Genomic DNA, 21,007 nt, shown 5'->3' with positions numbered 1-21,007 from the left:
ATGCCTGCTATCCCAGCTACTTGGAAAGCTAAGGCAGGAGAATCACTTGAATCCAGGAGGTGGAGGTTGCCGTGAAATGAGATCATGACACTGCACCCCAGCCTGGGCAACAGAGCAAGACCCTCAAAAAAAAATGTACTTTTTTCAAAAAGTTGTAAAAAATTCTACAGTGAAAAGCAAATCTCCCTGTCCCCACTACTCCTTCATGCTCAAATTCCTTTCCTAGAGACAGCCAGTATTTACGGCTTCATAGATACCCTCCTACAGATGAGCCTTGTGTATACAAGCATATAGTAACAGAATTTTTTTTTTGAGACAGAATCTCACTCTGTCGCCCAGGCTGGAGTGCAATGGCGCAATCTTGGCTCACTGCAACCTCCGCCTCCCAGGTTCAAGCGATTCTCCTGCCTCAACTTCCCAAGTAGCTAGGATCACAGGTGCCCGCCACCACACCCGGCTAATGTTTTGTATTTTTAGTAGAGATGGTATTTCACGATGCTGGCCAGGCTGGTCTTGAATTCCTGACTTCAGGCGATCCGCCCCCCTCAGCCTCCCAAAGTGCTGGGATTACAGGTGTGAACCACTGCACCCAGCCAGTAACAGATTCCTTATGTGCAAATGAAAACAAATCACACATACTGCGTTGCATCTTGCTTTGTTTTACATAGTAATACTTTTATATCAGCACATATAGAGCTGCCTTGTTCTTTTTAACAGCTGTATAATATTCCGTTGTGTTAGATATATTTAACTAACTCTTTACTGTCTTGATGCACCATATTAAGACTAACCAATCTTTTGTGGACTCAAATATTGTACACCAATTTACATAGCAGCCTTATTCACAAGAGCCAAAAGGTAGAAACAACCGAAGCGTCCATCAACAAATGAATGGATAAACAGAATATATATATACATGCAATGTGATAAATATATATACACAGTTATTATTTAACCTTAAAAAGGGATGAGTCTGGGCACAGTGGCTTACACCTATAATCCCAGTACTTTGGGAGGCTGAGGCAGGCGGATCACCTGAGGTCAGGAGTTTGAGACCAGCCTGGCCAGCATGGTGAAACCCCATCTCTACCAAAAATTTAATAATTAGCTGGGTGTGGTGGCACATGCTTGTAATCCCAGCTACTGGGGAGGCTGAGGCAAGAGAATCGCTTGAACCTGGGAGGTGGAGGTTGCAGTGAGCCGAGATCGCCCCACTGCACTCCAGCCAAAAAAAAAAAAAAAAAAAAGGAATGGGGCCCGGCACAGTGGCTCACACCTGTAATCCCATCTCTTTGGGAGGCCAAGGTGGGTGGATCACCTGAGATCAGGAGTTCAAGACAAGCCTGGACAACATGGTGAAACCCTGTCTCTACTAAAAAAATACAAAAATTAGCTGGGCCTGGTGGCAGGCACTTGTAATCCCAGCTACTCAGGAGACTGAGGCAGGAGAATCGCTTGACCCCGGAGGTGGAGGTTGCAGTAGCCGAGATGGTGCCACTGCACTCCAGCTTGGCGACAGAGAGAGACTCTGTCTCAAAAAAAAAAAAAAAAAAAGAAAAGGAATAAAATTCTGATACCTACTACAACATGGATGAGCCTTGAAATCATTATGCAAAGTGAAACAGCCGTATACAAAAAGACGAATATTGCCTGATTCCACTTATATGAGGTACTTAGATAGGCAAATTCATAGAGACAGAAAGTAGAATAGTGGTTACCAGGGGCTGGGGGAGGGAGGAATGGGGAGTTACTGCCTAATGGGTAAAGCATTTCTGTGTGGGATGATAAACTCTGGAAATGGATGTGGTGATGGTTGCAAATAGAGCAAATGTACTTTATATCAATGAATTGTACACTTAAAAATCATGAAAATGGTTTATTTTTGGTTATGTGTATTTTACAAAAAAAATTATAAATGTAAAAAAAAGGTAGAACATCTGATAAACTCATAATATAAGAATAAGTTTGAAAAGTTAAAAAATAAAATAAAATAAAAAGCACATACCCTGGTGGGCAAGACAGACCCCGGACATTTATAAACACCAGTGGGATAGGGAAGGGCTGGAATAGACTTGTGAGTAGGGCAGGGGGAGCGCTAGCGCCCCGGAAGGGCTCCTTGAGGGAGGGAGGCCTTAACTGAGAAGCAGCAGTTGGGCAGGCAGAGGGCAGGGGTTGGGGGAGTGGCAGGCGAATATCCCAGGAGATCCAGGGAACAGGGAGTTGTTCCCAGCTCCTGCAGTGGGAGGCAGTAAAAGGAGGTGGAGGGGCCAGGTATGGTGGCTCACACTTGTAATCCCAGCACTTTGGGAGGCCAAGATGAGTGGATTACCTGAGGTTAGGAGTTTGTTTGAGACCAGCCTGGTCAACGTGGCAAAACCCCATCTCTACTAAAAATACAAAAATTAGCCAGGCCTGGTGGTGCACACCTGCAGTCCCAGCTACTCAGGAGGCTGAGGCATGACAATTGCTTGAACCCAGGAGGCAGAGGTTGCAGTAAACCAAGATCGCACCACTGCATTCCAGCCTGGGAAACAGAGCAAGACTCCACCTCAAAAAATAATAATAAATTAATTAATTACATTTAAAAAAAAAAAAAGGTGGTGAAGGACAGGCAGGGCCAGGTGCCAGGTAGGGGCTGCAGAGCCAGGGTGGGAAGTGGGGAATGAATCCTGAGGCCTGGGAGCCAGGAATGGGCCTGCGGCAGGAAGGAGATGGCCAGACCAGGTCCTAAGCCATCATGTGCAGAGCAGATGGTGGGCGACTCTGCAGGCAGGGAGTCCAGCTGGGGCTGTCTCACGGTCCAGGAGAGGAGATTTTAGGCTTGGACCAAGGTAGAGGCCAGGATGGAGAGATGCAGAGGATCAAAGGGCTTATTGGTGGAACTAGAAAGGCCTGGTGGTCAGGAAGTGGGAGAGGCAGACGACAACGGTGGCAGCGTCTTAACTATAGGGAATGCAGAGGTGGGGGGAGCAGATTTGGACACGGTCCAGGGTGGAGCCTGTGGGGTGTGACAGCTTGGGGGAGGCTGGAGATCTACCTCACCACCCAGGTGGAGGCTACAGGCTGCCAGTGGGCCTCCCACGAGAAGTGAAGCGACTCAGCCCTTCTGAATTATCCAGCCGCTGCCTCTCAGCTGTGACTGCCATTGGGCAGGTGCTGGGGAGGTGAGCTGCTCTTGCTGGCTGCCAGAGATGCAGAAGACAGGGGGCCCTGAGCCTCCATGGAGAGTCACCCGTGGCCTGCCTCAGGGCCTCTGAGCTGGGCTGAGATGCACCATGCCCTCCTCAACACCCTCCCCTCATGCCCACTTCCAAAGCTCTGAGGGCAGCTTGTGCCCTCACTCTGGTCCAGGGCTCAGCTCCCACCCTCCGTCTGCCCATCTGAGTCCCAGTCCTGCCACCACTGTCCCAAGGGTCAGATGTGATGCTGGGCAACTCCAGGGACTTGACAGGGTGGGGCACTGGGGGCAAGGTGGCCAGGTGCAGCAGGTCACACCTGGGGACCTGGCATCAGACAGTCCATCAAAACTCAAGGCCCTTGTGAAAACTTCAGCTGGAGAAGACCGTTCCAGTCCCCCTGCCCCTCAGACACTGGCCCTGCCTCCTGACCGCCACCCATCACTGTCCTCGTAGCAACCCCACGCCCACAGAGAGCGGCAGCCCTGTTCAGAGTCATCTTGGGCCACACTCAGGTCACAGGTAGGTGAGCAGGAAGTGGCTTGTGCTGTCCCCCTTCCTGGAGATCGTGGCCTCTCTGAGGTCACACAGCAGGCCACCCCCACAGCCTGGGCTGGTCCCACCCTCCCATGAAGACTTGGTCTTCCCCACTGTCTCAGTGCCCTCGGCTGCCCCACACCCCCACTTCCTCCAACTGAGAGGCTGCCCTTCCTACACAGGCCTGCCCATCCCGTGGCTGGTGGCCTAATTCCTGGAGGCGCTTTCTCTGCAAGTGTGATATGAGTTCATGTAACCATGCCTTATCTCTCCGGGGAGAATTACAGGCTCTTAGGAAAAACATCTGGGGCCAGCCAGGACCTTCCCACCCAAGGGCAGCTGCCGGAGACAGGATACAGGCCCAGGACAGAGCCTGGGTCCCTCGGGGGACACCCCAGAGCTGCTGGGAGTGAAAGGCCTGTCAGGTGGGTGCAGCGGGAGAAGCAGGGCTGAAGGCCCTTCCCAGGAAGGGAAGAATAACTGCCTCCAGGCCCAGGCCAGACAACTGTCCCAGGGCTCCCCGCATCCCGCAGGCCTGCCCCCTGAGCTGAGGCCCCCGCAACTTGCCAGTTCTCTCTACATCCAGCCATCCTCCATGCCTGCTTCATCCTGAATGCCCCCACCCCCAGGAGCCTCTGCCACTGGGCCGTGTTGCTGTCACCACACACGGTCTAGCCTGCTATGGTCTGACCGGGTCCCCTCCAACAGGATGACCCCCTGCATTAGGGCAAGAACATCAGAGCCCCAGAACATCAGTGCCAGTGATGGCGTCAGAACAGACCTGACCACCTCCAGTGAGGAAACTGAGGCCTAGCCAAGGATGGCCTCACATCTGCGCAAGGTGTCCTCAGAGGCCTGCCTGGGTCTTTCCTAATGCTTCCCATCCAGAAACGTCTCTATGAAGTGACGGTGGGAACAGCTAATGCCCAGGACATTGAGGAGACATCACTGGTTTGTGTTTCTCTTCATTTCGATGTAGAGCTGAGAACAAGGAAAAGTAGAGGTGTTCAATGGCCCCAGCAACATAGGGTGGAGCCTGGGGGGCAGTGGGCACCCAGGCTCAGATTACTGCCCCACTCTGGAAACAGGGCACGGGGCCAGCAGGATCGGTGGCCATTACTAATGCATATGCTGGCTGGGGCCGAGCGGCCATCTCAGCCTCCCCAGCTGGGCCGCTGGGAGGGGCCTGGAGGCCTTAGGGCCTGGGGTCAGCCCAGGACCCCCTTTATGCCAGCCCTGGCCCTGGGGCAATGCCGAGAATGACCTGGGGGGGAGGACAGTCAGTCCTTGAAGCCTGAGGGCTCAGAGTCACAGGAGGGAGGGGTCAGGCCAAATCCTGGTCTGGTGCTCTCGTGTGATGTGATCCGCTGCCCCCAGATCCTCCCAAGACACATCTGTGCCCAGCTGCCTCCCCTGGCACTGATGCCACCTCAGATTTGAATTTCATCTTTGCAAGGGAAATGGCCTGTGTTCCTGGCAGGGCCTCCACCTGGGATGTCTCCTTGCTCTTCCCAGGCTGCTCTATGCAGACCCTAGATGAGTAGCTTGCTTTTCCCTAGAGGCAGGATGGAGACAATCCCCAGATCCTTGGGCACAGGGCTTTCCCGGGCTGGGCCTCAGTTCCCCACCAGGATTTCTGATGCCTTCAGTTTTATTGATAGGTCTGTCTATGCCCTGCCTTGCTGTGGAAAGGACTTCAGGCATTTTGTACCTTGCAACCCACTCAGTCTGGTGAGGTACAGAGGCCGACCTCTGGCCTGTTTTCCATGTGAGGTCACATGCTTCGGCACAGAGAGCTTAAGCGACTTGCTTGAAGCCAAACAGAACTCACCCAAGGTCACAGGCTGATCTCCTTATCGCCAGCCCAGGGTTCTTTCCACCAGACTTGTATACCTTCCCATGAATTATTTGCACCTGGCTGGCAGGGCAGTCATCGACCACATCCCTCTTCTCACTTTCCTGGAACATCGACACCAGCCTCTCTGCACTCCTTCTAGCTGCTGTCTAACCTCTCCCGTGAGCTGGAGGACCTGAGTGTTAAAAATTCTTAGCCAAATCCTCACCCTCCGGAAAGAAGACAGCCAAATAATGTCTCTGTCCTTCTCCGGGGAGGTCTCATCCCTTGAAAGCTGCCTGTGTCATCGTCATTAGAGTCTCATTCTAAAGTCATTCATTCAGGTCCTGCCTAAATGCAAATATGAGACATTCACACCCCCCCCCCACACACACACACACATTCACATTGCAAGAGCAGCTACAATAAAACATCTTTAATTCATAATTTGACATTTGTGATAACGAAAGCGGGAGAAAATGTACCTTTGCACCCACTATGCAAAAAAAAAAAAAAAAAAAAAAGGCTGGGTGCAGTGGCTCACACCTGTAATCCCAGCACTTTGCAAGCCCGAGGCAGGCAGATCCTCACCTGAAGTCAGGAGTTCAAGACCAGCCTGGCCAAGTTGGTGAAACCCTGTCTCTACTAAAAATACAAAAAATTATGTGGGCAAGGTGGCAGAGGCCTGTAATCCCAGCTACTCGGGAGGCTGAGGCATGATAACTGCTTGAAACGGGAGGCGGAGGTTGCAGTAAGCCAAGATTGCACCACTGCCCTTCAGGCTGGGCCACAGAACGATACTCCGTCTAAAAAAAAAAAAAAAGTGTTGAGTAAATAAATAGCATGACTGAGAAGATACGTATTTAATATCCTACAAGAATCATTTCCACTGGGTTCAAGGTTGCATTCCAGAGTTATGGCATGGAGACCCAAGGACAGGAATCTGTCTCCTCAGCTGAATCCTGGCCTCTGAGACTCTTTGTATGAAACAGACCTGAGCACCATTTGGGCTCCTGCAGAGCGCTTATGAGCTTCCTCTGTGTGTGCTAACAGAGTCACACTTCCGAAATCCCAGGCTCAGACTGCCTCATGTGTCACCTTCCAAGATCAAGAGCCCTAATTAGGTGGCAGGACTCCAAACCTCCTCAAAGGCTGTGGGCCTCCCTGAAGTGCAGTTTGTGGTTGAATGTCTGGCTCAAGCATCAGTTCTTGGTGCCCTCGATCATGGACAGGATGGTGGGGGAATTTCACTGCAATCGGGGCATGTTCTGAAAGAGACACCCAGGAGGCTTGCACAGAACAAGCCTGCGGGTACCGAACCTCTCTAAAACGCCAGAATTCACTGTTTCCAGGTGCTTCAAATAGACCTGACAGCCTAAATGTCCACCAAAAGGGAGTAGTCACAGGAATACTCCTTGAGAAGTGCATGCTTAGGTGATTTTGTCATTGTGTGAACATCATAGGGTATCCTTACACAAACCTAGATGGTGGAGCCCACTACACACCTAGGCTGCTACAAGCCTGCACAGCACTGCACCGAATACCGTAGACAAGTATAACATCATGGTTAAGTATTTGCGTATCTAAACGTAGAAAAAGTACAATAAAACATGGTGTTATTAATACAATCTTATGGGACCACCATCTTATACTCAGTCCATCATTGACTAAAACATTATTTTGCAGTACATGAATGTATTTACATAATGCAATACTATGCCAGCTGGTTTTAGAAAATGGAATGAGGAGGCCAGGCACGGGGGCTCACGCCTGTAATCCCAGCACTTTGGGAGGCCGAGGTGGGTGGATCATGAGGTCAGGAGATCAAGACCATCCTGGCTAACATGGTGAAACCCCATCTGGACTAAAAATATAAACAATTAGCCGGGCGTGGTGGTGGCCTGTAGTCCCAGCTACTTGGGAGGCTGAGGCAGGAGAATGGCGTGAATCCGGGAGGCGGAGCTTGCAGTGAAACGAGATCACACCACTGCACTCCAGCCTGGGCGACAGAGAGAGACTCTGTCTCAAAAAAAAAAAAAAAAAAGAAAGAAAAAGAAAAAGAAAATGGAAAGAGGAATCAGGCTATTTACTTCTAAGGAGTGACTTCCCAGATATACTAAATAAAGCTAATCAATAGGTAGAGCACTTTATTTTCCTCTTCTTTCTCATCCCTTCCCTTTCTGAACAGTTCATTCCATAAGCCATGAAGTAGGCTGAACAAGGCAGCTATCCATGCTGTGGCAAAGGTGGGGGCCTGAGCCAGGTAAGGAGGCAATGGTGAAGGAGGGTTGACCTGGGGTTCAGAGTTGGAGCAGGTAAGGAAGGCATCACTAGCCAGTCCTGCCACCCACTACAGGTGCCAGAGTCCAAACAGGATGAGAAGGGCATCCCTGAGGGAGGCCCACCCAGCATGCAGTGTCAGAGGACAGAGTGAGGAAGGTGCCCACATGGGAGGGAAGAATCAAATGGATTCTGAAACCCAGTGGAAGTGAAGAGGCCGGGCAAGGTGGCTCATGCCTGTAATCCCAGCACTTTGGGAGGCTGAGGTGGGAGGATCACTTGAGGTCAGGAATTCGAGACCAGCCTGGCCGACATGGTGAAACCCCATTTGTACTAAAAATACAAAAATTAGCTGGGCGCGGTGGCACACGCCTGTAGTCCCAGTTACTCGGGAGGTGAAGGCAGGAGAATCGCTTGAACCCAGGAGGTGGAGGTTGCAGAGAGCCTAGATCACACCACTGTACTCCAGCCTGGGCAACAGAGTGAGACTCTCTCTCTTTCTCAAAAAAAAAAAAAGGTAAAATATTTATAATAGTAAACTATATGAAACAACCAAAACGACTGTCAGCAATGAATTGGTTAAATAACTTACACGTTTGTAGAATGATTACTATGGGGCTGGGCTCAGTGGCTCACACTTGTAATCTCAGCACTTTGGGATGCCAAGGCAGGTGGATCACTTGAATCCAGGAGTTTGAGACCAACCTGGGCAACATGGCAAAACCCCATTTCTGCAAAAAATACATATATTAATTAGCCTGAGAGGTGAAGGTTGCAGTGAGGCAAGATCATGCCACTGCACTCCGGCCTGGACAGAACAAGATACCATCTGAGAAAAAAATATATATATTGTGAAGCTATAAGAAAGAATGAGCTGGGCGCGGTGGCTCAAGCCTGTAATCCCAGCACTTTGGGAGGCCGAGACGGGCGGATCACTAGGTCAGGAGATCGAGACCATCCTGGCTAACACGGTGAAACCCCGTCTCTACTAAAAAATACAAAAAACTAGCCGGGCGAGGTGGCGGGCGCCTGTAGTCCCAGCTACTCAGGAGGCTGAGACAGGAGAATGGCCCGAACCCGGGAGGCGGAGCTTGCAGTGAGCTGAGATCCGGCCACTGCACTCCAGCCTGGGCGACAGAGCAAGACTCCGTCTCAAAAAAAAAAAAAAAAAAAGAAAGAATGAATACTTTTTTTAGAAATGACAAAGAAAAAGAAAACACTGACAACATCAATTGCTGGTGAGGATGTGGAGCAACAAGAACTCTCTCATTCATTGCTGGTGGGAATGCCAAACGGCACAGCTGCTTTGGAAGACAGTTTGGAAGTTTCTCACATGACTGAACTTACTCCTACCGTATGATCCAGCAATCATGCTCCTTGGTATCTATCCAAAGAAACTGAAATGTTACGTCCGCACAAAAAACTGGCACATGGGTGTTTATAGCAGCTTTATTCGTAATTGCCAAAACTTGAAATCACGCAAGATGTCCTTCAGTAGGTGAGTGGATAAATGACCTTTGGTAATCCAGACAATGCAATATTATTCAGTGCTAAAAAGAAATGAGCTATCAAGCATGAAAAGGCATGGAAGAACTTTAAATGAATAGTACTAAGTGAAAGAAGCTAATTTGAAGAGGCTACATACTGGATGATTCCAATATATGGCATTCTGGAAAAGGTGGGCCAGGCGCGGTGGCTCATGCCTGTGATCCTAGCACTTTGGGAGGCCAAGGCGGGCAGATCACCTGAGGTCAGCAGTTCGAGACCAGCCTGGCCAACATGGCGAAACCCCGTTTTTACTAAAAATACAAAAAAATGGGCCGGGCGCGGTGGCTCAAGCCTGTAATCCCAGCACTTTGGGAGGCCGAGACGGGCTGATCACGAGGTCAGGAGATCAAGACCATCCTGGCTAACACGGTGAAACCCCATCTCTACTAAAAAATACAAAACACTAGCCGGGCGAGGTGGCGGCGCCTGTAGTCCCAGCTACTCGGGAGGCTGAGGCAGGAGAATGGCGTGAACCCGGGAGGCGGAGCTTGCAGTGAGCTGAGATGTGGCCACTGCACTCCAGCCTGGGCGACAGAGCGAGACTCCGTCTCAAAAAAAAAAACAAAAAAAAAAAAACAAAAAAATTAGCTGGCGGTGGTGGCATGTGCCTGTAATCCCAGCTACTCAAGAGGCTGAGGTAGGAGAATCAATTGAACTGGGGAGGCAGAGGTTGCAGTGAGCCGATACCATGCCACTGCACTCCAGGCTGGGTAACAGAGCAAGACTTTGTCTCAAAAAAAAAAAAAGAATCCAGACATTACATTAATGGCTCACTCCTGTAATCCCAGCACTTTGGGAAGCTGAGGCAGGCAGATCACCTGAGGTCAGGAGTTCAAGACCAACCTGGTCAACATGGTGAAACCCCATCTCTACTAAAAATACAAAAATTAGCTGGGCACGGTGGAGCGCAACTGTAATTCCAGCTTCTCAGGAGGCTGAAGCAGGAGAATCGTTTGAGTTTGGGAGGTGGAGGTTGCAGTGAGCCAAGATCGTGCCACTGCACTCCAGCCTGTGTGACAGAGCAAAACTTCATCTCAAAAACAAAAAAAAAAGAATCCAGACATTAAAGAGACCTGTGAAAGTATAAGACAATGTCGCTCTTCTTGTTAAATAAAAATCTTTGTTTTTTAAAATAGTTATTTTCTTTTTTTTTTTTTCTTTTTTTTTTTTTGAGACGGAGTCTCGCTCTGTCGCCCAGGCTGGAGTGCAGTGGCACGATCTCGGCTCACTGCAAGCTCCACCTCCCAGGTTTACGCCATTCTCCTGCCTCAGCCTCCCGGGTAGCTGGGACTACAGGCGCCCACCACCGTGCCCGGCTAGTTTTTTGTATTTTTTAGTAGAGACGGGGTTTCAGCATGTTAGCCAGGATGGTCTCGGTCTCCTGACCTTGTGATCCGCTCGTCTCGGCCTCCTAAAGTGCTGGGATTACAGGCTTGAGCCACCGCGCCCAGCCAAAATAGTTATTTTCATAAAGTGTTATTTTTGTTAACATTTAATGGTTTTACTATTGTTATTTTTCTTTTCTTTTTTTTTTTTTAAAGACACACAGTCTCTCTCTGTCGCGCATGCTAGAGTACGGTGGTGCAACCTTGGCGCACTGCAACCTTGAAGCCCTGGATTCAGGCCATCCTCCTAAGTCAGCCTCCCATGTAGCTGGGACTAGAGGCACGCACCACCACACTCCGCTATTTTTTTAAACTTTTTTTTTGTTGTTTTTTTTTTTTTTTTTTTTTTTTTTTTGAGACGGAGTCTCGCTCTGTCACCCAGGCTGGAGTGCAGTGGCCGGATCTCAGCTCACTGCAAGCTCCGCCTCCCGGGTTCGGGCCATTCTCCTGCCTCAGCCTCCCGAGTAGCTGGGACCACAGGCGCCCGCCACCTCGCCCGGCTAGTTTTTTGTATTTTTTAGTAGAGACGGGGTTTCACCGTGTTAGCCAGGATGGTCTCGATCTCCTGACCTAGTGATCCGCCCGTCTCGGCCTCCCAAAGTGCTGGGATTACAGGCTTGAGCCACCGCGCCCGGCCTTTTTTGTTGTTTTTGAGAAAGGATCTCGCTCGTCACCCAGGCTGTAGTGAAGTGTGATCTTGGCTCACTGCAACCTTCGCCTCCCAGATTCAGGTGATCCTCCCACCTCAGCCTCCCAAGTAGCTGAGACTACAGGCATGTACCACCATGCCCAAGTAATTTTTGTATTTGTTCAGTAAGGACAGGGTTTCACCACATTAGCCAGGCTGGTCTCAAACTCCTGACCTCAAGTGACCCACCTGCCTCAGTCTCCCAAAGTGCTGGGATTACAGACGTGAGCCGCCGTGCCTGGCCAATAGGGGCACGTTCTGAAACCAGGGCATCTTCTGAAAGAGACACCCAGTAGGCTTGCACAGAACAAGCTACAGATACAGAACCTCTCTAAAATGCCAGAATTGACTGTTTCCAGGTGCTTCAGAAATAGACCTGACAACCCGAATGTCATTAACGTGATGTTCATGTAATGACGAGAAATGCGTCGTTAGATGATTTCATCGTTGTGTGAACATCACAGGGTGTCCTTACGCAAACCTAGATGGTGGAGCCTACTCTAATTCATAATGAGGTCTGGCTGTTTCGTCCAGGCTGGTCTCGAACACCTGGGCTCAATCCTCCTGAGGTAGGAGGCAGGACTCCACTCAGGAGGCGAAACTTGATTCCAGAGGCCAGGCTGGGACACCACACCGAATTGACTTGATGACTCTAGCTACAATAGAAATGGGGCGAAAGCACCTCCCCCTATGACACACCCACAGATGCCATGGCAGTTTACTGTTGCCATGGTAACAGCCGGAAGTTACCACCCCTTTCATGGCAAGATCCCCAAGTTACCACCCCTTCCCATGGCAATGACCTGATGACCTGGAAGTTACCACCCCTTTTCTGGAAATGTGCATAATCTGCCCCTTAATTTGCATATACTTAAAGGGAGCATCCATAGGAGTGCAGAACTGCCTCTGACCATAAGTCACCTCATTAGCATAAACTCAAGTGGTATGGAAAGGGCTTTTTATCAATAACAAAAGAGGCTTCCATCACTCAGAAAATTCCAAGGGTTTGGGAACTCTGTGCCAGGACCCAGGGACAAAGACCAGATCTTTTTCATATTATACCACACTGCCCACGGGGTCACTGGGAATAGAGAACTGAAATGTGGATGGACACCATCCTGGAGCGACAGACTTGCCATCAACAGTTTATGGCGGTCGTGGATGTTGGGGGTGTGGGTGACATCCCAGAACGCCAGCTACATTCGTTTCCCGAGGCTACTATGACATGTGACCACACTGAGGGGCTTCAAACAACAGAAATTGGTTCTCACAGTTCTGGAGGCCAGAAGTTCAAAATCGAGGCATGGGCAGGGCCTCCCCCACCCACCGAGAACATCTGTTCCAGGGTCTCCCCTGGCTGGTGGGAGCTGTGGCACTCCCTGGCGCTCCTGGCAGACGCGTCACTCCAGGCTCTACCTGCACCGTCACTTGCCTCCTGCTCTACTGTGTCCACCTCCCCATGTGTCTCTTCTAAGGACACTTGTCATTGCACTTAGGGGCCACCTGATAATCCAGGGTGACCTTCTCATCTCAAAATCCTTAATTTAATTACATCTGCAAAAGGCCCTTTTTCCAAATAAGGTCCCATTCACAGATTCTGGGGATCCAGATGTGGATGTGTCTTTTGGGGGACACCATTCACTCCACTACACCAACGTTGAAGAAGAAGAACCCAGGCAAAGACCCTGGCTTCCCAGTAGGGAAAGACTCTGCAGGGACAGGGACACTGTGGCCTGGTGTGATGAAGGCAAGGGTGTGGGAGACGGAGCTGGGAGGCATTGGGGTAATGATCTGCCTCTCTGAGGTCCCTCGACCTGGGGAAATGGGAGTCTGGGCGCTGAAAGCAGAGAAGCCCCTTGATGGAGGAACATCTTAGTGGGTTCCCCTACTCAGGTCATTGGAGGGTGTACAGATGAGCACATGCCTGGGGCAGGAAGGCCCCCTTGTCCAGTTCTGATTCCCCAGGCCTGACACTGCTTTCCCAGTGAACTGTCGGGAAGAGAGTGCACACCCCGCCTCATGCTGCAGATGCCAGTCATCAGGAAGTCCTGCTTAGCATCCCTCCTCATGCCCGCATGCTGCAGCCCTGGCAGATGGCCCTGTGTTGGGCTGGGAGACATGGGCAGAAGGTCTTTTGTTTTATTTTTATTTTGGGGACAGGGTCTTGCTCTGTCACCCAGGCTGTAGTGCAGTGGTGCAATCTCAGCTCACTGCAGCCTCGACCTGGGCTCAAGCGATCCTCCCACCTCAGTCTCCCGAGTAGCTGGGACCACAGATGCATGTCACCATGCCTGGCTAATTTTTTATTTTTTGTAGAGATGGGGGCCTCCCTGTGTAGCCCAGGCTGGCCTTGAATTCCTGGGCTCGAATGATCCTCCTGCCTCGACCTCCCAAATTGCTGGGATTATAGGTGTGAGCCACTACACCTGGGCAGCAGAGGGCCTTTCGGAAAAAAACGCACGTCAGGATTGGAGGCTGCTGCCCAGCTCCCTGATGACAACTACATGTCTTTGGCTTTGGGGACAGGTGGGTGGGGAGGGACCCAGCTGCCGCCTGGAAGAGACGGGCCAGTCAGTCTTGGAGCTTCATTCCCAGCCTCTGTGAACTTCAAAAGCAATTTCCTTTATTGCTGGCGCCATGGGCTGCAACTCTGGATAAGCGAATCAATGGCAGGAGCAGGTGGGCACAGTTAATACCTGTGTTCAGCTTTATGTTTTCTCAGCGGTAAACAAAGATAACCTGAACTCTAAACAGTCAGTTCCAGGCAGCCCACAGAGCTCGCCACCCACACTCCCTTCTCCCTCATTAGATGATGGGCTCATTTGAGCAAAAGGCCTCAGAGCCTTTCCTGGACGCCAGGACTAGGTCTGGGTGGGAGTGCCGGGTTTCAGGATGAGGATCCTGCCACCCCAGCTGGTGGGACAAGCAGCTCTGCCTGTGGAAGCTTCCTGCTACCTTCCCAGCCCCCTGCCTGCTCCAGCATCTCAGTGTCCCACAAGCAGGGAGTCCTGTGCCACTGCAATTGTTGCAACTGTCTTGTAACTCCTGGGGCCTCCAGGCCTGGCTGACAGAAGGGCACAGGGACACCTGGGCACCCCTACCACTTGCCCCCCATCCACTGGGCAGGGGCTGCTTCTGCATCCTGCTGAACCGAGGGCTGGAAGCTGGGGGCAGCTGTCGGCTGGGTGGGCACCTGGGCCTGTGTTCAGTCTCCTGAGGCTGCTAGAGGCGGGGTCCCTCCCCTCCCAGCCTCCTCCCCACCCATGTCTCTGAGGGCAGGACATCATCATAACTCGGCAGGCCCTCCCTGGCTGACAGTGCATAGCCCCTCAGAAGGCGCCCCTGTAACATCCCAGATGTGAACCCCAGGCTGACCACGGGGGCCCCGCAGCAGTTCCCATGGGTGTAAAGAGTAAGCCCCCTAATTACCAGGCTTTTGAACTCTTAACCCAAATGTGCTGAATGCTTTCCATACCTGGGCCTGCAAGGCAGGCACGTTAGCCTCATCTGCTCCAGGTAAGGAAATAGACTCAGAGACTGGTGGGGCGAGCCCAGGGCACTGAGGGGTTCCCTGAATTTTCCACCCATTGCTTTGACCCCATGCAGCCCCTTGAGGTGGGTACGCTTGTTATGCCCTGTGCATAGGTCAGGAAATGCGGTGCCTTGCACAAGGTCAGCCAGCCAGGGCATGGCCGCCACCACGGTGCCACACTGCATGGACCCGAAGGAGGTTGATTTGAATCCCATGTCTCCAGTAAGGACACCTGGACATTGGGCTTTTGACACTTCTCTCAGCCCTGACCGCACAGTCAGCAAAACAGTCAATTCCGGAAGCAGCCTCTATGAAGCCCCACACACTCTCTCTCCCGTGCTCACACCCAGCATCCTCTCTGGGATTTCCAGCTCTCTCCTCCCCTCCTGCCCTTGGCTCCTGTCCATCCTCACTGCCTGTCACTGCCGTCCCCCACCGCCTATGGGATCACATGGAAAGTTCTTACCCTCCAAGACCCACCTTAATGTGACTTCCTGGGCCTCCTGCCCAGAGAAGGAAGGGTCTCACCAACCCAGGCCGCTCCTCTCCCACTTCAAGCCCCCGGCCCATCCCGCAGGAGGGAGGGGTCTCCCCCATCCTCAGTGGGGGATCTGTCCCAGGTACTGCAGGAGGGAAGAAGCACTTCTGGCTGAGGGTCAGAGAAGCTTTCAGTAAGAAGCAGCTTTTCAGATGGGCCTGAAGGTGGGCTGGGGTGGGTCGGGTGGGTCAGGGCAAAGCTGAGGTAGGAAGGCCGGCTCTCTTCTGCCACCCAGCCCAGCTGGCCCCAGGTCCCTAGATATCAATATTGAATCGTCCATGTTTCGGTGGGTGTGGGACCCCTGCAGCCTGAGGTGGGGGGATGGCCAACCTTGAACCTGAGGACAGACAAGCAGGGCAGATCCCACCTCTCCTCCCCATGAAGAATCTTCTAGGCTCCCTAGGCAGCAGGCCCAGACCAGCCTAGCCCGTCAGCCCTCCTCGAGTCTCCGCTTGCAGCCATGGCCAGCCATATTCCAGCGCCTGCTGGAATTATGACACAGTGTGTTGTGTGTGTGTGCACGCGCACACGCGGCTTCTGTAATATGAACCGATAAATGTTTTCGATTGGCACACCTTTGACCCGAAGACACCACTCATCAGAATGCATCCTAAAAAAATTCTCTCTTTTGCAACAGCCAGAAATTGGAAACTACTCAGCTGTCCTTAGGATGGGCTTTGAATCAATCAGCCAAAGCCAGAAGATGAAACACTGTGCAGCTGGTCATTGTCATAGAATAGAATTTTCCCAAATGGGAAAAGGTTACGCAGTGAGAAAAGGAAGACACAAAAACAGTGTATACAAAATGGTCTCATTTTTATTCAAATGAAGTGCACGCTGGAAAATAGATGCAGGAACCTGCAGCCAACGGCAGCCAGTGCTTTTCTGGGGCTTGTGTTGTCTGCCGTGGGCTTCTCTGCGATAGGCAGGACTTCTGTGATGGAGGCCAAACATACGTTTCCAAAGGAAATTAGAGAAAAAAGAAAAATAAAGTCCCAAAGCATCCAACAAATTCTGCTGGGCCACACACCCAAGGCACACAGGCATGCATGGCCTGGCACCACCCCCAACACCCTCCCACCCCCACCCCCAGCTTCCCCCCCCCCCCAGCTTCTCTCACTCAGGTAATGTGATCCCCCTGGGGAGGGTCTCCTTCCCCAGACTCCTCTCTGCAAGGCCAGCCTGTTTCCTGGGCTCAGGCCCAGAAAGGGAAAGGCCTCCTCAGGCCTCGTCTGAGAGCAAAATTGTCTCTGCTTCCCACACATGGTACTTCCAGGAGTTGCAGTGGGTCTGCAGGACACTCTGAGATTGGGTGGGGGGCGCTCCCTGCCTCCCCATTGGTTAATTATTGTGTAATAAGATACGGAGTTGGCTCCTGGCCAGCAGAGACAAAGAGAAGAAATATGCCTCAAGGGTGTCCCATTTCTGTGCACTGTGCTAAGAGCTTGACCTAGGTGATTGAATTGAAGCCCAACATTCTCATGAGGTAGGTATGTTTCTAGCCCCATCTTGCAGGTGAGGAAACCGAGGCTCACAGAGCTTAGGTAACTTGTTTAAAGTCACACGAGGCCAGGCATGGTGGCTCATGCCTGTAATCCCAGCACTTTGGGAGGCTGAGGCGGGCAAATTGCCTAAAGTCAGGAGTTCAAGACCAGCCTGGCCAACATGGTGAAACCCCGTCTGTACTAAAAATCCAAAAAACTAGCTGGGCATGGTGGCGCGCCTGTAATCCCAGCTACTCTGGAGGCTGGGGCAGGAGAATCACTTGAACCCGGGAGGCAGAGGTTGCAGTGAGCCGAGATCACACCACTGCACTCTAGCCTGGGTCACAGAGCAAGACTCCATCTCAAAAAAATAATAATAAAATAAAATAAAAATAAAGTCACACAAGCCAGGAAGCCAGCACAGTGCTGGTCTCCCAGGTTTGTTCCAAGCGGTGCCAGGTCCTAGCCCCTTTCCTGGGTCATCAGGGAAGAGGGACGTCACTTCTGTTGCTTAGCTGAGGGCCATGGGTGGGACAGGTCTGGTGAAGCCCTCTGTTCCCAGCCCTCGTCAGCTCTGCCACAGGCAGGTGGGACCTGGGAGCCCAGCCATGGACGGGCTGTTCCTGCTGCCTGCCCTTCTGCCAGGACAGAGAGACGGGGCTTACCCCTTTAGGGTACGTGCCTGATTGCCCTCTGGATGAAAGAACCTGTTCCCAGGTGAAGCGGGCTCTCCCAAGAGGCTGGAGTGGGAGGGGCTGGAGCTTGGAGTCCTGGGTTTTCCCCATATCCAGGGGAGCAGGGACCAATCCCCCACGCTCCTCTCACCCCCAGGGGACCCTCTTTGGCTGTGCAGGCTGGCCCTTTCGGGGGGTCTGAGTCCTCAGCACCAGGTGTGCTAGTCATGCTGCTCAGCGTCACCTCGCAAGACAGCAGGGAACACGGCGGGAGGCTGAGGAGGGACTGTCTGAGGTAGACAGTAGGGGACAGGAGGGCGAGACTCAAGCAGACAGAAGTGAGAGAGACAGAGCCCGCACAGAGATTCACAGAGACACTCAAAGCTTGGGAGGGCGCCCACTGGGCACCGGCAGCCTCTGTGGGACATTTTAGCAGCAGGGACTGAGGGGTGAGCCAGGGGATAGGACCAAGGTAGAGTCACCAGACTTGAAAATAAAAATACAAGGCCAGATGCCATGGCTCATGCCTGTAATCCCAGCACTCTGGGAGGTTGAGGTGGGCAGATCTCTTGAGGTCAGGAGTTCAAGGCCGACCTGGCCATCATGGTGAAACCCCATCTCTACTAAAAATACAAAAATTAGCCGGGCATGCTGGTGCGTGCCTGTAATCCCGGACACTTGAGAGGCTGAGGCAGGAGAATCGCTTGAACCCGGGAGGTAGAGGTTACAGTGAGCCGAGATCACACCACTGTACTCCCAGTGTGGGCAACAGAGAGAGACTCCGTCTCAAAAACAAACCAAGAAAAAGAAATAAAAGTACAAGATTCCCAGTCAAATTTGAACTTCAGACAAGCAACCAATACTTCCAGTATAAGTATATTCTGTGCAGCATTTGGGACATACTTACACTAAAAAGTTATTCATTGTTTTTCTGAAGTGCCAATCTGAATGGTGTCCTGTGTTGAACTCGGCACCCAAGACCCAGGGCCTTTTTTGTCAGCTGCAGGGGGCACTTGGAGGGTGTCTTATTGCTCCTTTGGGCCAGGGACATCCATCTCCATGTGGCTGGGAAGGGGCCTCCAGTCCTGTGCATGCACAGTGGAGGCCAGGCCTTGCCCCAGTGTGGGGAAATGCTGAGCCCCATTTCCCCCATCAGGACTCCGCCCTCGAGTGCCAGCTCAGACCTAGAAGCCACTCTACACGACCTGTGCCGCACTGTCCTACGGTCCTGGAAATGTGTCAAGGAGTTTGGGTGTGCTGAGGGACTAAGCCTGTGGGTTCCTCAAGGGGTGGGACAAGTGCTCAGAGGAGACGCAGCCTCTGCTAAGGGTGTCCAGGGGCCCAGGCCCGTGGGGGAGTGACCAGGGAAATATCACCACCCCACCACCCATAGGCGGCTTGGAACAGCACAGAGTGCCTGGCTGGAAGGGAACTCCGGCCCTGCGTTTTCATAGATGAGCATCCGAAGGCTTCCAGAGGCCACTGAGGGTCTAGAGTCCAGGCCCTGGGGCCCTTGGGGCAGTGCTGTCTGCTTGTGGCGTGGTGGGCTCCCTTACCTCGGTGGCCTCTGGCCATGACATGTGACTGCCCCTCATGGGGGTCTAGCATTTTCTTTCTTTTTTTTTTTTTTTTTTTTTTTTTGTTGAGACAGAGTCTCGCTCTGTCGCCCAGGCTGGAGTGCTGTGGCCGGATCTCAGCTCACTGCAAGCTCCGCCTCCCGGGTTCCCGCCATTCTCCTGCCTCAGCCTCCCGAGTAGCTGGGACTACAGGCACCCACCACCTCTCCCGGCTAGTTTTTTGTATTTTTTAGTAGAGACGGGGTTTCACCGTGTTAGCCAGGATGGTCTCGATCTCCTGACCTCCTGATCCGCCCGTCTCGGCCTCCCAAAGTGCTGGGATTACAGGCTTGAGCCACCGTGCCCGGCCGCATTTTCTTTCTTTTTTTGAGACGGAGTCTTGCTCTGTCGCCCAGGCTGGAGTGCAGTGGCACGATCTCGGCTCACTGCAATCTCTGCCTCCAGGGTTCGAGCAGTTCTCTGCCTCAGCCTCCTGAGTAGCTGGGATTACAGGCACCCACCACCACGCCTGGCTAATTTTTGTGTTTTTAGTACAGACGGGGTATCACCATCTTGGCCAGGTTGGTGTTGAACTCCTGACCTCATGATCCACCCGCCTCGGCTTCCTAAAGTGCTGGGATTACAGGGTGTGAGCCACCGCACCTGGCCAGATCTAGCATTTTCTACTTAGCAAAGTTCTCTCCCCTCCTGTCCCATTTGAGGTGCGTAGCCACTCCAGACAACAGACGAACCAGCCAGCACTGCCGTGATGTACAGCTGGAAACCGAGGCACACACGTCTAGCCCAAAGTTGTACAGAGAGCTGGTGGAAGAGCTCCAACCAGAAGCAGAACCCATCTCGGCTGGGGGCAGAAGGAGGAACCCAGGGCGACGTGTTGCTCATTCTTCAGCCAGTCGGGGGTGGCCTGGGAGCCCAGAGCTCAGAATTTCCCAGTGCCTGCTGAGCTGAAATGGATTAATTCTCAACCTCTCCCTCACCTCAGTTTCCCCACCTGTGAAGTGGGTGGAACTACGCTGTCATCTCAGCTTGGAGGGGCCCAGAGAGATGCCCTGTTTGATTACAAAATGGATTAAAAGTATTGGTGTACTTGATACAAGTAATTCTATCCTGCACACAGATAGTTTTGTTGAAAAGCAGGCTCAGGTGGCCTTTCACCGGCTTCCCTGCCCCCTGCTCAAGCCCCTACAGAATGGGCTGTGAGGGAGAGAGGCAGAAAGGCGATAGGCTCCTCCTGGAGCCCCGGAAGTATCGCTGCGGCTATGCGTTCCTACTGAGGGTTTCCAGCTGGGCAAGGGCTTCCAGGCTGGGCCCTGATCATGCCCTGCTCCTGCCCACTCTGGGAGCTGGTCTCTGTGGGAAGGGCCATGGTGGCCCTGGCAAAGGGCTGCAGGTCAGAGGATAGGGTGCCTGCAGGAGACAGGGAAACACTTGGGTACCAACCACCTGGCCAGTGTTCCCAAATTCCACTTACACTGGACACCGTTGCCAGAGCCTGTGTCTCTCCATGCGAGAGAATCCTGAGTGAAACGTGCTCAGATCCGGCATCTGGCCAAGACCTGGTCCCCTCATGTCCCCTGGACTAACAGGTGGAGGAAAAGTGTGAGTCACCCCAGGGGAAGCAGCCACGCTGCTACAAAGGCCACCTGAAGACTATTCCTTGCCACGTGTATTGCAGGGGGCTGCTGGGTCAGCACATATGTAGGTGAGCATTTAATCACCACCATTTGCTTGAGGTTCCGTGTAACTCTGTCCCT

The 21,007-nt window shown here is 52.3% G+C and overlaps 1 protein-coding gene across 1 annotated transcript in view; it reads left to right on the top strand.

Moving 5' to 3' along the window:
* Positions 1 to 2,568, top strand: part of UBE2H (ubiquitin conjugating enzyme E2 H) — a 148,439-nt gene extending 145,871 nt beyond the window's left edge. Inside the window, exon 7 of the transcript XR_013414648.1 lies at positions 1,933 to 2,568. The gene's annotated coding sequence lies outside the window, so the exon portion shown is untranslated. The remainder of the gene's footprint in view (positions 1 to 1,932) is intronic.
* The last annotated feature ends 18,439 nt before the right edge of the window (positions 2,569 to 21,007 follow it).

This window comes from Macaca mulatta, chromosome 3, assembly GCF_049350105.2.
Source record: "Macaca mulatta isolate MMU2019108-1 chromosome 3, T2T-MMU8v2.0, whole genome shotgun sequence".
Taxonomy (NCBI): domain Eukaryota; kingdom Metazoa; phylum Chordata; class Mammalia; order Primates; family Cercopithecidae; genus Macaca; species Macaca mulatta.
This window is presented reverse-complemented; position numbering and strand designations above follow the sequence as displayed.